Genomic DNA, 6,000 nt, shown 5'->3' with positions numbered 1-6,000 from the left:
ACCTTTCCCTGGAAAATTCATGAATAAGCCACCCTTGTTCAGCATATGAGCAAGAAACAAACATAAAAACAGCAACCTGCAGCTCTCATGGCTGCTCTTCTGATGGCATTAGCCACTCTTATTCCTTTACTTTTAAAATAAACTTGTTTCACTTTACTCTGTTAACTCTTGAATCCTTCCTGTGCAAAGCCAAGAAATCACGTGGCCTCCTGGGCTGAACTCCAATTTGGGGGTTCACCCTGTGATAGGAGGATGGGCTTGAGTCCAGGAGTTCAGGTCCAGCCTAAGCAACATAGTGAGACCCCCCATCTCTATTTTTTTCTCAGACAGTATAAGAGACAGATGAAGTAAAGTGCATAAATGGCTGTGAGGAGCATGTGGTTTGTCGAAGCTGGAACTTTATTTACAAACAAGTTCCAGCATTATCTGAGTGGGTGCTGCTAACAATCACAGCATGTTCTTTAAAACTGCAGACTGGGATTAGACGGTTTGCCAAGAAGTCACTGAGTACATGAAAGCGAGAATTCTGATTTCTCAATTTATCTTCAGGTTTATCACTCCCTCCCTCTGTGCCCTTCTCTGCATCTGCTGTATGTGAGTATGGAGAGTCCATACAATGTCAGTCTACACCAGTGGTCTAGGTTTTCAACTACATCTCACTGGTCAAGCATGTTTGCATTCACAGAAAGAATCCTCCCCCGATTTTTGCTTTCCTGTTTTACTTTTAGTACATTTTAGGCCTTAAGAATGTGAGTTTGTTTTTTTTTGTTTGTTTTTTTTCCTGTGAGACAGGAGTCTTGCTCCATCACCCAGCCTGGAGTGCAGTGGCATGATCTCGGTTCACTGCAACCTCCCCGTTCCGGGTTCAAGCGATTCTCCTGCCTCAGCCTCCCACATAGCTGGGAATACGGTCACGCACCACCACGCCTGGCTAAATTTTTTTTTTTTTTTTGTATTTTTAGTAGAGACTATGTTTGCCAGGCTGGTTTTGAACTCCTGACCTCAGGTGATCCGCCCACCTTGGCCTCTCAAAGTGCTGGGATTACAGGCATGAGCAACCATGCCTCGCCAAGAGTGTTTTATCGTACAGAAATAGAAGTTACAAATCTCTCAGGAAGTTCTTTGGAAGTGCAGCTTTAAAGACATACTTTTTGACCCCCACTGTTTTCTTTTGCCCAACTTGGATGTGTTCTGCCTTCATCATCTCTTGAAGGAGGCATTCACAGGCAGCAGGACTCTTTTGTGGAGCAATGTTTATAACATTGTCAGTTGCTTTAAGCAAACGTTCTCAAGGCTGATCTGTAGGCTGGATCCAGTGGGTGACAAGGATTTTACTGATTTGTACAAAATGAGAAAATTAAGAACAATGCAATGAGTTTTTCATAAAGGAATTTTCTTTCTTTTTTTGAGATGGAGTTTCACCCTTGTCGCCCAGGCTGGAGTGTAGCGGCACAATCTTGGCTCACTGCAAACTCTACCTCCTGGGTTCAAGTGATTCTCCTGCCTCAGCCTCCCGAGTAGCTGGGATTATGGGTGCCCACCACCATGCCTGGCTAATTTTTGTATTTTTAGTAAAGATGGGGTTTCACCATGTTGGCCAGGCTGGTCTCAAATTCCTGACGTCAGGCGATCCGCCCACCTCAGCCTCCCAAAGTGCTGGGAATACAGGTGTGACCCACTGTGCCCGGCCTCATAAAGGAATTTATTTGTGTCACTTTGATGTATTCCGAGATTGCATGCCCTCTTCTTTTTGAGTTTAAATGTTTTTTATAATAGTAGGATAATAAGGGATAGGTGTTTAAAAAAACCCATACATATTTACTTAATAAAATTAACTCAATGCCTAAACATATTTGCAAATTTTGCTACTCTGTGAAACCCAAAAGTCCAGAGAACTACCATTTTAATGAATGCAACTTGAGATTTAATGTGATATAATGGATTTAATAAGATTTAATTAAATTCCATTCTGATGAGAAAGGTTTTAGATAATCCAGTTCTCCATATTCAGAAAAGTCAACCTGCCAGCCCAATTTAATGCTTAGATCCACCATAGGGAAGCAGAAGTCAGTCTGGATAATGAAGACCAGAGAGCCAGACTCTTAGACCTAAAGGAACTTCAGAGATCACCTCTCATTATACAGCTGAGAAAATAGACTTGATGGTTTGTATTCCTGGTCCTGCCATTTACTTGCCATTGCCTTGAGCTAGCTACTCACCACAATCGCAAAGGGTCCCTTCAGTTCTGAAATTCTGAAACTTAACAAGGAACATATTAAGAAAAAGAGATGAGGCCGGGCACCGTAGCTCACACTTGTGATCCCAGCACTTTGGGAGGCTGAGGTAGGCGGATCGCTTGAGGTCAGCAGTTCCAGACCAGACTGACCAACATGGTGAAACCTCGTCTCTACTAAAAATACAAAAAGTACCTGGGCTACTAAAAATACAAAAAGTAGTCGGGCGTGGTGGCGCTTGCCTGTAATTCCAGCTACTTGGGAGGCTGAGGCAGGAGAATCGCTTGAACCTGGGAGGCGACAGTTGCAGTGAGGTGAGATTGCGCCACTGCACTCCAGCCTGGGTGACAGAGTGAAACTGTCTGAAAGAAAAAAGAAAAAGAAAAGAGATCGTTCCTCATGGGTAAAGGGTAAAGTCCAGGGAAATTCAAACTGATGCAGAAAACAACAAAATACTCATTTTTTTCTTTTTTTCTTTTTTTTTTTTTTTTTTTTTTGAGACGGAGTCTCGCTCTGTCGCCCGGGCTGGAGTGCAGTGGCCGGATCTCAGCTCACTGCCAGCTCCGCCTCCCGGGTTCACGCCATTTTCCCGCCTCAGCCTCCCGAGTAGCTGGGACTACAGGCGCCCGCCACCTCGCCCGGCTAGTTTTTTGTATTTTTTTTTAGTAGAGACGGGGCTTCACCGTGTTAGCCAGGATAGTCTCGATCTCCTGACCTCGTGATCCGCCCGTCTCGGCCTCCTAAAGTGCTGGGATTACAGGCTTGAGCCACTGCGCCCGGCCTCATTTTTTTCTTATTGCCCCAAATGGCCACGATTTATAAGGCTTTATTGTAGCTTGGTATTGAGGGGAAAACCAGAGATTCCTTATCCCACCCACCTGCCTCTTATTTTCCTAATAAAGGTGTCATGGTGTTCCAAGGCCTGTGGATCGGTGGATCCAAATGCGGACAGTTACTGCCCCCTAGTGGACTCACAGTATGGTGCTCATTTATAAATTGAGATTAAAGCTTGACTCCCCTGTTGCAGAAAGAATTCATCTTTGGCGGTGGAGGGACCTTAAGAAGCCACCTTAATTTTTATGTTTTAACATGCTTTAACACCCTCATTCTGCAGATGGGGACACTGGTCCTCTAAGTCACATAGGTGCCCCAGGGGTTTTTGTTCCAAGTCCGGGGCCCATGCCACTGCACCACAGTTTCATTAGGCTGCACCAGCTCCAACTATTTCTGGAGTAGCTAGGGAACTACCATGACCTGTCCTTCTGTGGCAGGGAAAGCAAGATACCACCTCATGGTTGGTTTGCCTCCCACTGCGACTTTCGCTTTGGAGGACAGCTCTGACACAGCTACATGACCTAGTAAGGCACACAGGGAGAGTGCTGTGTGATCATGAAGGCAGATTTTCAGCAAAACGCCAGAGCCAGGCCGGTGTGATGGCTCACGCCTATAATCCCAGCACTTTGGGAGGTGGAGGCTGGTGGATCGTCTTAAGTCAGGAGTTCGAGACTAGCCTGACCAACATGGTGAAACCCCATGTATTAAAAATACAAAAAACTAGCCGGGTGAGGTGGCGGGCGTAGTCCCAGCTACTTGGGAGGCTGAGGCAGGAGAAGTGAACCCGGGAGGCGGAGCTTGCGTGACTGAGATCCGGCCATTGCACCAGCCTGGGGACAGAGCGAACTCCGTCCAAAAAAAAAAAATATATATTATAAAATACAACCATTAGCTGGGTATGGTGGCAGCGCCTGTAATCCCAGCTACTCGGGAGGCTGAGGCAGGAGAATCATTTGAACCCAGGAGGTGGAGGTTGCAGAGAGCCAAAGATTGCGCCATTGCACTCTAGCTTGGGTGACGAGTGAAACTCCATCCCCCCCCCCAAAAAAAACCACACACACACATAACAACAACAACAAAACATCAGCTGCACCGAGCAGATTCTCCCTCATGCCTCTCAGAAGGGACTGACCTGACCAACACCCTGATCTCAGACTTCTGACCTCCACGATCGTGGAATTACACATTTCTGTGGTCTGAGCTGCTCTGTTTGTGACACTGTTACAGCAGCCCTAGCAAGTGAATACAGATTTTGCAGAGATTTATCCCTCAAACACCTTTCAGTGGTTACTTTGATTTTGCTGAACCAAATTAAGTTGACTTCCCCAAAGCAGCCAACGACCGGAAAACTTCAAATTGTAAGGATATGTGAACTTCGAATCTCCAGTCCAGTGACTCATCCTGAGCAGGAATTCCTTATACAATGTCTTTGTCGGCCAGGGTAGAAAAGGGTGCTATGCCCTTACAAAGAAAGTATGACAAAGAAACAGAGAAAGTTGGACCACCCACAGCCAGCCAAACTATTCTGTAATAGAAGTTAGGCTTAGAATGCAACGAAGAATTAACATGCTCGACTACCTTCAATACTTGGAGCTATAGAGAGGTGCTCCTAATGAAGCTGGAAATGAGGAAAACGGAAAACAAAATTGTCACCTGGGAGCTCAACTCTGAGATCACTTATAAGGGATCAGAGCAGAGACATGCAAGGTCACCTGAGCAAAGCAAAAGGAAAGTCAGAGAGGCAAATGTTGGCATTTCCTATCCAAGCGTTGTATAAGGGAGAATGAGTTTCAGTCACCAAACCTGAAGTATCTCCTGTTCCAAAGGACAGGTTCTCCTTTTAGGTGGAGATAGATGCAGGGAGTTATGGCTGGAGGACTTCATGTATTTCTGATTCCATTGGCAAGACTCTCTCTGATATAAATGGAATGCACCAAGCTGTCATAGTTTGATGCCGTTAACCATTCCTCGAATTGGCCTTCTTCCTTCATGATCACGTGGCTTTCTCTCTGTGTGCCTTACTAGGTCCCTGGTTGTGTCTGAGGCGTCCTCCATAGTTTGATGCCATTAATCAATCATTCCTCTAATTGGTAAATATTCCTCTAAACTATTAGCAACCCCATGGTAATTCCGTGAGTACTGACAACCTTCAGATTATCCATGGCTTCCATTGTGCCTTAGAGACAGAACACACTGGATTGCCCCCAGGTTAACTGGCTACTCATGACACTAATTCTTCATACTAAACCCTCAATAAAAGCCTCTGGCCGGGTGCAGCGGTTCATGCCTGAAATCCCAGCATTTTGGTAGGTCGAGGCAGGAGGATTACTTGAGGCCAGTAGTTTGAGACCAGCCTGGGCAACATAATGAGACCACATGTCTACAAAAAAGTAAAAAAATTACCTGGGTGTGATAGCATGTGCCTGTAGTTCCAGCTACTTGGGAGGTTGAGGCAGAGGACTGCTTGAGCTCCAGGTTGAGGCTGCAGTGAGCTATGATGATGCCACTGCACTCCAGCCTGGGTGCCAGATTGAGTCCCTGTCTCTGGAAAAAAAAAAAAAAAAAAAAGGCTGATTATGATTTCCCTCATGTGCTCTGCTTATGAAAGAGACTGAACAATAATATGCACACAAACATTCTAGCCTGATGAAATGTTATTCTTCACTGCCAGTTGATAAAAGGCACTCTTTTATTAACCTTCCATCTGCACATTTTTTGGTTAGCGTCAATGAGTCTCTCAGCCATCATCGTTATCATAGGGCAACAACTAACAAGAGGGAGCCCTTGAGACTTCAACACACAGGCCCTCAAATAAAACACAGCACGGGTGACTTCTGCTACTATCTATGATGGAGGAACCAGTACAGAATCAGCCTTCCCACCACAAACAACAGAAAAACTAGACCAAAAATATGAGGCAACTCTTCTAGGC

This window comes from Macaca thibetana, chromosome 14 (genome assembly GCF_024542745.1).
Source record: "Macaca thibetana thibetana isolate TM-01 chromosome 14, ASM2454274v1, whole genome shotgun sequence".
NCBI classification, from domain to species: domain Eukaryota; kingdom Metazoa; phylum Chordata; class Mammalia; order Primates; family Cercopithecidae; genus Macaca; species Macaca thibetana.
The sequence above is the reverse complement of the archived record's forward strand: the minus strand, read 5'-3'. Positions refer to the sequence as shown.